The following is a 10,593-nucleotide window of genomic DNA, read 5'->3' as shown; positions in this document are numbered from 1 at the left end:
AACACCACAGTTCAAAAGCATCAATTCTTCGGTGCTCAGCCTTCTTCACAGTCCAACTCTCACATCCATACATGACCACAGGAAAAACCATAGCCTTGACTAGACGGACCTTAGTCGGCAAAGTAATGTCTCTGCTTTTGAATATACTATCTAGGTTGGTCATAAATTTTCTTCCAAGGAGTAAGCGTCTTTTAATTTCATGGCTGCAGTCACCATCTGCAGTGATTTTGGAGCCCCCAAAAATAAAGTCTGACACTGTTTCCACTGTTTCCCCATCTATTTCCCATGAAGTGATGGGACTGGATGCCATGATCTTCATTTTCTGAATGTTGAGCTTTAAGCCAACTTTTTCACTCTCTACTTTCACTTTCATCAAGAGGCTTTTTAGCTCCTCTTCACTTTCTGCCATAAGCGTGGTATCATCTGCATATCTGAGGTTATTGATATTTCTTCCAGAAATCTTGATTCCAGCTTGTGTTTCTTCCAGTCCAGCGTTTCTCATGATGTACTCTGGAGCAGTGGCTGAGCAGGCAGAGGAGGGCCTAGAGGAGCTATCCCACGTTGACGGTCAGGAACGGTAGCGGTAAGGAGATACCCCTCGTCCAAGGTAAGGAGCAGCAGCTGTGCTTTGCTGGAGTAGCTGTGAAGAGATACCCCATGCCAGGGTAAGAGAAACTCAAGTAAGATGGTAAGTGTTGCAAGAGGGCATCAGAGGGCAGACACACTGAAACCATACTCACAGAAAACTAGTCAATCTTATCACACTAGGACCACAGCCTTGTCTAACTCAATGAAACCAAGCCATGACTGCGGAGCAACCCAAGAGGGGCGGGTCATGGCGGAGAGGCCTGACAGAATGTGGTCCACTGGAGAAGGGAATGGCAAGCCACTTCAGTATTCTTGCCTTGAGAACCCCATGAACAGTAGGAAAAGGCAAAATGATAGGATACCAAAAGAGGAACTCCCCAGGACATTAGGTGCCCAATATGCTACTGGAGATCAGTGGAGAGTAACTCCAGAAAGAAGGAAGGGATGGAGCCAAAGCAAAAACAATGCCCAACTGTGGATGTGACTGGTGATAGAAGCAAGATCCGATGCTGTAAAGAGCAATGTTGCATAGGAACCTGGAATGTCAGGTCCATGAATCAAGGCAAATTGGAAGTGGTCAAACAAGAGATGGCAAGGGTGAACATCGCCATTCTAGGAATCAGCGAACTAAAATGGACTGGAATGGGTGAATTTAACTCAGATGACCATTACATCTACTACCAAGAGCAGGAATCCCTCAGAAGAAATGGAGTAGCCATCATGGTCAACAAAAGAGTCTGAAATGCAGTACTTGGAGGCAATCTCAAAAACGACAGAATGATCTCTGTTCGTCTCCAAGGCAAACCATTCAATATCACAGTTATCCAAGTCTATGCCCCAACCAGTAATGCTGAAGAAGCTGAAGTTGAACGGTTTTATGAAGACCTACAAGATCTTTTAGAACTAACACCCAAAAAAGAAGTCCTTTTCATTATAGGGGACTGGAATGCAAAAGTAGGAAGTCAAGAAACACCTGGAGTAACAGGCAAATTTGGCCTTGGAATGCGGAATGAAGCAGGGCAAAGACTAATAGAGTTTTGCCAAGAAAATGCACTGGTCATAGTAAACACCCTCTTCCAACAACACAAGAAAAGACTCTACACATGGACATCACCAGATGGTCAACACTGAAATCAGATTGATTATATTCTTTGCAGCCAAAGATGGAGAACCTCTATACAGTCAACAAAAACAAGACCAGGAGCTAACTGTGGCATAGAATATGGTAACCTTTAATTTCCAAGGCATGTCTCTCCCCAGTGGGTTTACAGGAGGATCAAGAGAAAGTAAGAAAGGATTTTCTTTAGTCATAGGACTATTTGTATGGGAATCATGGATGAAAAGAGACAAGAAGGCTAACTCCAAATACCAGAAACCTGTATTGATCTATCATCAAATGAAAAAGCAAAAAAAAAATCCTGAGGAAATTTCAGAATAAGCAGCCCCAGTACCACCAATTCCCACCTTCAAGATTCCAGTATCTGTCCATTTTTAGCCATTTTGCTAATTATCCCTCAGTCTTCCTGGGCTTTCCTGATGCCCTGATTCTGGCAACTCTGGCATTTGGAATTTCTCTACAGTTCTTCTTCCAATGTCCTGGTTTCTTGTAAGAATGACACACAATTTCCCTTCTTCACTCCTTTCACAAGTTGGTCAGATTAAGGGTTAGTCCTTTACTAAATATTTTTAACTGAACAGCTAAGACAATGATTTTAAATTTCTTCTTTCCTTCATCTTTAGATAGTCAGAAAATGAGGTGGCTGCTGCCAAGATTTCAGTAACAATCTGTCCTTACCATCCTTCCCCCTTCTGCCTAACTTGAGTATGGATAGTCATCAAGAGTGCCCAGGCAAGGGTGCTGAAGGCCAGACAGTGATTCTGATCTGCCTTTGGGCCTGAGCCAATAGATTTCGAGACTGCCTCAGTAAACAACCAATTGAAATCAGTTGTGGGGGGGACTCGCCAGTTTTCTGGTTACACCTCTGCATTGTCTCTCAGCTCACCTTTAGCAGAAAGGCTTCAAGCACGGCTATTAGTAACCCTTCCTGCAGGTCTTTAATGTCCTTGGTTCTTCCAAACTTGTGTGAGGGGTAGTGGTGGAGGGCAGAGGTTTGGCCACCATACACCTTGATGCATGAATTTCCTGGACCTTGTTCCATCAAACACACCAAGACAGCTGGTTGAAAAATTCCACACACGAATCAGTGCACATCCCCACATGGGGGGCTGTCAACTGAAAACACACTGCAAAGTATTTCTAGGATACAGTGAAAGAAAGTCTTTAAATGAGTCACATCAGCTTGTTAGAAAGGCAAGCGGATGCCCTCAGAAGCATAGGTGGCTCCTCAGCACTTGGCATTGCTGGTGATCCAATAGGAAGAGGTGGTTGTTCTCATACTGAAACAAAAAAAATGTAAATTATGTGGTCTTCTGGCTAATCTTCCAATGTTGACATTTATTAGCATAACGCAACACCTCTTTTTTTGTTTGCTTTGCTTCAAGTGCCTAGTGGAATTACTTTTCATCCTGTTGCCTTCAGATGGGGACACAATCTTTTGTCCACATTTTCAATTATTACATGATCCTGTTGTTTTAATATTTCTGTTCTCCTACCAACCTGGTGGGGAGGATACTGTAATCTTACAGGTGAAATTAGGCTAAGACATGAAGTGGACTCAGGCTAGGGCATGAAGTACATACACCTGTGTCCTCCAACAGGGCAGGTAATAATAACTTCTTAGCAGTTAACAAAGTTATGCCTTACTCTCTCTGTGCAAGGGAATCACTAATGAAAGGAACTGTGCATCCGAAAGGTCACTGCCTCCTCTTCTCCAGAAACTGATTTGAGTTTGGGAAAGATAAGGAGAAGCAGGGAAACAGAGAAAGCTGGGACGTCAGGGAAGAGGTGGGACTGCCTCTAAGTCAGTAACATCTTGGTTCTCCTCAGTGTGTCTATAATCGGAACCATATCACCTGGCCACTATGTCTATACCACGATCATCTAGGTTATGCTTCCTTGAAGTCCAATGATTGACAGCTCAGTGGGGAGACTGGTGCAGAGGTAGATGGAATGAACAGATCATGGGCCCAGGAAGCGTTCTCCCAAAGCACTGCTAAATTCCCATGCACTTTTCTTTGAAAGTTAAAGCCCAAGATGGTACCCAGACCAACTATGCAGGAAACAAGGGGATTGAAGGTGCTGCAATTTCCTCTTCCTCTTCAGCTCACATCAACCCCAGACCTTCTGTTACTCAGTTGACTAATGTACTCATTTCTTTTCAGCCTTTTCCTTCCAGATGCCCTACCTGAACCATGCTGGTATCTCCCTAGCTGATGGAAAACACACATTCTTTTTGCATATCTCAACTGGATGTAACTTTGAAAATTACCATAATATATGTAAAAGGTTCTTAGTCCCCCAAAGAACTGAATTTTGTATCTAGTGTGAGGGAGTGTTTGAGTTGCATTCTTTTTGTTATATTTATTTATTTGGCTGTGTCGGGTCTGACTTGCAGCATGCAAGGTCCTCCATCTTTGTTGAGGCATGAAAGATTTCTAGGTGCAGCACATGAACTCTCAGGTGCAGTATGTGGGATCTAGTTCCCCAACCAGGGATCGAACCTGGGCCCCCTGTATTCAGAGTTGCAGCCAATGGACCACTAGGGAAGCTCCTGCATTATTTTTCAGTTAGGATATACAGTTGTTCCATTATCACACCTTAGTAAAAAGGCTGTTCTTGCTCCACTTCTCTGCAATGGCAGTTTTAATAATTAGAGGTTCACATGCAAGTGGGTCTTTTACAACATTCCATTCAGTTCTATTGGTCTATTTGCTTATATTGACATATACAACACAAATTTTTAATTACTGCAGTGTTTTTTCCTCTGGAACTCTGCCTTCAGTTGGGTATATCTTTCCCTTTCTCTTTTGTCTTTGGCTTCTCTTCTTTCCTCAGATATTTGTAAGGCCTCCTCAGGCAACCACTTTGCCTTTTTGCATTGCTTTTACCTTGGGATGATTTTGTTTACTGACTCCTGCACAATGTTATGAACCTCCGTCCACAGTTTTTCAGGCACTCTATCAGATCTAATCCTTTGAATCTGTTTGTCACCTCCATTGTATAATCATAAGGCATTTCATTTAGGTCATACTTGAATGGCATAGTTATTTTCCATACTTTCTTCCATTAAACCTGAATTTTGGGATAAGGAGCTCATGATCTGAGCCATATTCACCTCCAGGACTTGTTTTTACTGATTATATAGAGCTTCTCCATCTTTGGCTTCAAAGAACATAAACAATCTGATTTCGGTATTAACCATCTGGTGAGGTCCATGTGTATAGTCGTCTATTGCATTGTTGGAAAACAGCATTGGCTATGACCAGTGCATTCTATTGGCAAACTCTGTTAGCCTTCACTCTGCTTCATTTTGTAATCTGAGGCCAAACTTGCTTATTACTCCAGCTATCTCTTGATTTCCTACTTTTGCATTCCAGTCCCCTATGATGAAAAAGGCATCTATTTTAGCTGTTAGTTCTGGGAGGTCTTATAGATATTCATAGAACCTGTCAGCTTTAGCTTCTTTGGCATTAGTTGTTGGGGCATAAACTTGGATTACTATGACGTTGAATGGTTTGCCTTGGAAATGAACCAAGATCATTCTGTTGTTTTTGAGACTGCACCCAAGGACTGTATTTCAGACTCTTTGGGGGGCTACTCCATTTCTTTTAAGGTATTCTTGCCCACAGTAGTAGATATAATGGTCATCTGAATTAAATTTGTCCATTCCTGTACATTTTAGTTCACTGATTCCTAAAGATGTCAATGTTCATTCTTGCCATCTCTGTCTTGACCACATTAATTTACCTTGATTCATGGACCTAACATTCAAGGATCCTATGTAATATTGCTCTTTACAGCACCAGACTTCACTTTTACACTAGACAGGAAAAGATATACCCAACTGAATGCAGAGTTCCAGAGAACAGCAAGGAGAGATAAGAAGGGCTTCCTAAATGAACAATGGAAAGAAATAGAGGAAAACAATCAAATGGGAAAAACTGGAGATCTCTTCCAGAAAACTGGAGATATCAAGGGAACATTTCATGCAACAATTGGCACAATAAAGGACAGAAACCGTAAGGACCTAACAGAAGCAGAAGATATTAAGAAGAGGTGGCAAGAATACACAGAAGAACTATATAAGAAAGGCCTTAATGACTCAGATATCCAAAATATTCTGTCCCTCACCTAGACCTGGACATACTGGAGTGTGAAGTCAAATGGGCCTTAGGAAGAATTGTTACCAACAAAGCTAGTGGAGGTGATGGAATTCTAGCTGAGTTATTTCAAATCCTAAAAGACGTTGTTAAAATGCTGCACTCAATACATCAGCAAATTTGTAAGACTCACCAGTGGCCACAGGACTGAAAAAGGTTCGTTTACATTCCAATCCCAAAGAAAGGCAATGTCAAAGAATGTTCAAACTAAGGCATAATTGCACTCATTTCACATACTAGCAAGGTAATGCTCAAAATCCTTTAAGCTAGGCTTCAGAAGTATGTGAACTGAGAACTTCCAGATGTATAAGCTGGATTTAGAAAAGGAGAGGAACCAGATATCAAATTGAATCATGGAGAAAGCAAGAGAATTCCAGAAAAACATCTATTTCTGATTCACTGATTATGTGAAAGCCTTTGTGTGGATCACAGCAAACTGTGGAAAGTTCTTAAGGAAATGGGAATACCAGACCACTTTAACTGCCTCCTGAGAAACCAGTATGTGGCTCAAAAAGCAACAGTTAGAGCCGGACATGGAACAAAAGACTGGTTTAAAATTGGGAAAAGAGTCTGTCAAGGCTGGATATTGTTACCCTGCTTATTTAACTTACATGCAGAGTACATCATGTGAAATGTTGGGCTGGATGACTCACAAACTGGAATCAAGATGGCTGGGAAAAATATCAACAACCTCAGGTATGCAGATGATACCACTGTAATGGCAGAAATCGAAGAGGAACCAAAAAGCCTCTTGCTGAGAGTGAAAGAGGAGAGTGAAAAAGCTGACTTAAAACTCAACATTCAATAAACTAAGATCATGGCATCTTGTCCCATCACTTCATGGCAAATAGAAGGGGAAAAAGCATAAACAATGACAGATTTTATTTTCTTGAGCTCCAAAATCACTGCAACAGTGACTGCAACTACGAAATTAAAAGACACTTGCTCCTTGGAAGGAAAGCTATGACAAATGCAGACAGCATATTACAAATCAGAGACATTACTTTAAGAGTCAGATATGACTGAGCACCCTTTCATTTTTTCACTTTGTTGACAAAAGTGCATATACTTAAAGCTATGGTTCTTCCAGTAGTCATGTACGGATGTGAGAGTTAGACCATAAAGAAGGCTGAGTGCTGAAGAATTGATATGTTTGGAACTGTGGTGCTGGAGAAGACTCTTGAGAGTCCCTTGGACTGCAAGGCGATCAAACCAGTCAATCTTTAAGGAAATGAACCTTGAATATTCATTGGAAGGACTGATGCTGAAGCTGAAGCTCCAATACTTTGACCACCTGATATGAAGAGCCGACTCACTGGAAAAGACCACGATGCTGGGAAACACTGAAGGCAAAAGAAGGTGGTGTCAGGGGATGAGTTATTTGGATGGCATCACCGACTCAAGGGACATGAATTTGAGCAAACTCTGGGAGACAGAGAACAGAGTAGCCTGGAATGATGCAGTCCATAGGGTTGCAAAGAGTTGGACATGAGTTAGGGACTGAACAACATCAAAAATTCTAGTGTAGATTTAAGGGAGAGAAGTAATTATGAAATTGTATCCACAATAAGCAAGATCGCCATGGTTGGATAAAGCAGTCTGAAACCTGAGCAGGGCCTTCCTCCCCAGAGTTCAGTTGGGAGACTACAACCATGCATTTTCTTTCGGTTGAATAAGATGAGTCAGAAGAGGAGTGGTAGTGAGTTTTGGACCATCCATACCCTGGCATTTTGGAAACTGAGACAAATGGAAATGAACAAAAATGCTACCTCCAAACATTGGGAGGTTCTATATAGCCCGAGTTTTTTCCCACTTGTTAAGGAAGATGGCCATCCAGCAGCAGCCTGAAAACATGAAGACAGACACTTAGTGAGCCCCTCCTTGTTTTCTAGATGCTATCCACTGCCTCCCTGGATTCCTGAGTTCTTGCAGCCATAAGGCAGACGTCTGTTCAGTGGTCTGTTGCCACCAGATACTCTCTTGGGTAGACAGTTGGCTCCTGGTGTGTAAGCGTTTTACAGTCTGGGTGGAGAGAATCATTGCAAATAGTGCAGATTGAGAGTTTGGGATTGACATGTCCATGTGTGCTCAGTCACGTCCGAACTTTGTGACCCCATGGACAGCCTATGAGGCTCCTCTGTTGATGGGATTTTCAAGGCAAGAATACTGGACAGGATTGCTATGCCCTGCTCCAGGGGACCTTCTCGACCCAGGGACTGAACCTGCCTCTTTTCCATCTCCTGCACTGGCAGGAGGATTCTTTACCACTGAGCCACCTGATTGACATGTACATGTTGCTGTATTTAAATAGATCACCAACAAGGACCTACTGTAAAAAAAATTTTTTTAAATGATTGGACTTGATATGTGATATCCAACTTATGGGCCTTCCCACGTGGCACAGTGGTAAAGAACCCGTCTGCCAATTCAGGAGACCCAAGAGACTTGGGTTCAAGCCCTGGGTCACAAAGATCCCCTGGATAAGGAAATGGCAACTCACTCCAGTATTCTTGCCTGGACAATCCCCATGGACAGGCTCCCATTGAGCCTGGTGGGCTACAGTCTATTGGGTCATAAAGAGTTGGGCATGACTTCATGACAGAACAACAAAAATAAGTGTTTTTTTTTAAAGTAATTCTTATTATCTAGTAGAGTACATCCTCATATTTCTTTCTTTATCAAGAGGAAACTGACACTTCTTGGCCATTTGAAAATTTTTATTATGCATATATATATGAGGCATGGGTATTTTATATAGTAATTTACAAGTTGTATTTTGTTTAATTTCATGGTGACATGTTTGTTACTGCAGAAGCAAAATGCATGTTTATATACTGACTTTTTACTCACCAGCTTTTAAAACTAATTTTATTGATTTCATAGGTTATTCTTACTTACTGTTTTTTCATAGATATCCTTTACTTGCTTGGTAGCATAACTTCTTTTATCATGAATGAAAGAAAAAATAAATCTTATAAAACACTATTATGTATTAATTTAAATGTGATTTTTCTCTCATTTAGTCTATCCACGAGATACGCCAACCATGGATTTATCCTCTGTCAGATCAATTCCTTACTCTTCTGCTCTGCTCTTTAGTGTAAAATGCCTGACTCCCATTTCTCATGCTCTGTGCTGTCCAACACCTGGATGCCAGCTCATATAAACAAGGAGTGACAGCTAAAGATTAGAGTCCAGGAGGATCAACATGCCCAGAATTCGTCACCTTCTTCCTCTCTGAAGCACGTGGTTTCCATTTGATGGCTACATAATGTCCATGGCTCCAACTTCCCTCAGTAACAATGTCTTTCCTCTTTGTTTCTCTAGCCTAGAGATGGGAGTGCTTATTTCAGGTTGTACTGTTTTGCTCAGCTGTCTCCAATGGGCTTTTGAAATAACCAATCTCCTACACTAAATTCTCCCATTTATTTTTTCATGTGAAAGCCTTCTTTTAGTCCTAAGAAAAACTTAACTCTATCACATATGTGTATATATACCAACACACACATAAAAAAATTTGGCAGGCTCCTCTGTCCATGGAATTCTCCAGGCAAGAATACTGGAGTGGGTTGCCATTTTCTCCAGGGGAACTTTCTGGCCCAGGAATTGAACCCAGGTCTCCTGCTGCAGGCAGATTCTTTACTGTCTGAGCCATCAGGGAAGCCCATATTCAAAAACACTAACAGTATAAGGGAGAGATTTATCCAATATTTAAAAATTTTGAACACTACACATAAAGCTCTACAGTACAGCCTGTGAGAAACAGTTCAAGTGGTACTTGGATATTATAGCCTTAAATAGATCTATCAAAAAATATTTAAAACCTCTAAAATACTTAAAACCTTCTAATTCAAGAGCTATAGAAACAATAGTACATTACACTCAAATAATTAGAAGGTAGGAATTGATGAAGATAAATGCGGAAGTGATGAATTAGAACACAGTAGAACAAACTAATGAAAGCCAGTTCTTTGAAGTTATTTCTGTAACACTTTCTGTAGGTATTATCAATTACAAAAGAAAGAAGCATATAAGTGCTATTAGTCAATATAATTCTATAAGATATACCTACAGGAGAGATTTGGGGCTTCCCGGGTAGTGCAGTGGTAAAGAATCTGCCTGTCAGTGCAGGAGACACAAGCGACACAGATTCGATCCCTGGGTTGGGAATATTCCCTGGAGGAGGAAATGGCAACCCACTTTAATATTCTTGCCTGGGAAATCTCATGAACAGAAGAGCCTGGCAAAGAGTCATCGTGAGGGCTGAAGAGAGTTGGGCACTACTGAGCACCCATGCACTTGCACAGGAGAGGTTTAAAGGTTATAATAGAACACTATAAATACTTTTCAGGATAACAAATGGTGGATATGGAAAAAAATTCTTCATTTTTTAGCTAATAATCACAAAAGAATCCTAGAATTACCATTCTGCAGCCCCTAATGGATTAATGGTTGAGGATAATGATCCTTAGTGACTGGCAACATCACCACAAAGGAGATAACAGACACAATGTGTTCCCTAATGGAAATGCACAGTGTCACCTTAGGATTAGGTTATTTACTAGTAATTAAACCTTCATCTTCAAGCTTTTTCCTATTACAACTGAGGACTGTTGATGGTGAGTACCAGATATGTTGGGTTTGTTATTCTATTCTCTGTACTCCTATAAGTCTGAGAATTTTAATAATATGATTTTATTGTAAGTAGCATGTCTTTAAATTTAA

This window comes from Oryx dammah, unplaced genomic scaffold (genome assembly GCF_014754425.2).
Source record: "Oryx dammah isolate SB20612 unplaced genomic scaffold, SCBI_Odam_1.1 HiC_scaffold_23, whole genome shotgun sequence".
Taxonomy (NCBI): Eukaryota; Metazoa; Chordata; class Mammalia; order Artiodactyla; family Bovidae; genus Oryx; species Oryx dammah.
Note: the sequence above shows the minus strand (reverse complement) of the source record.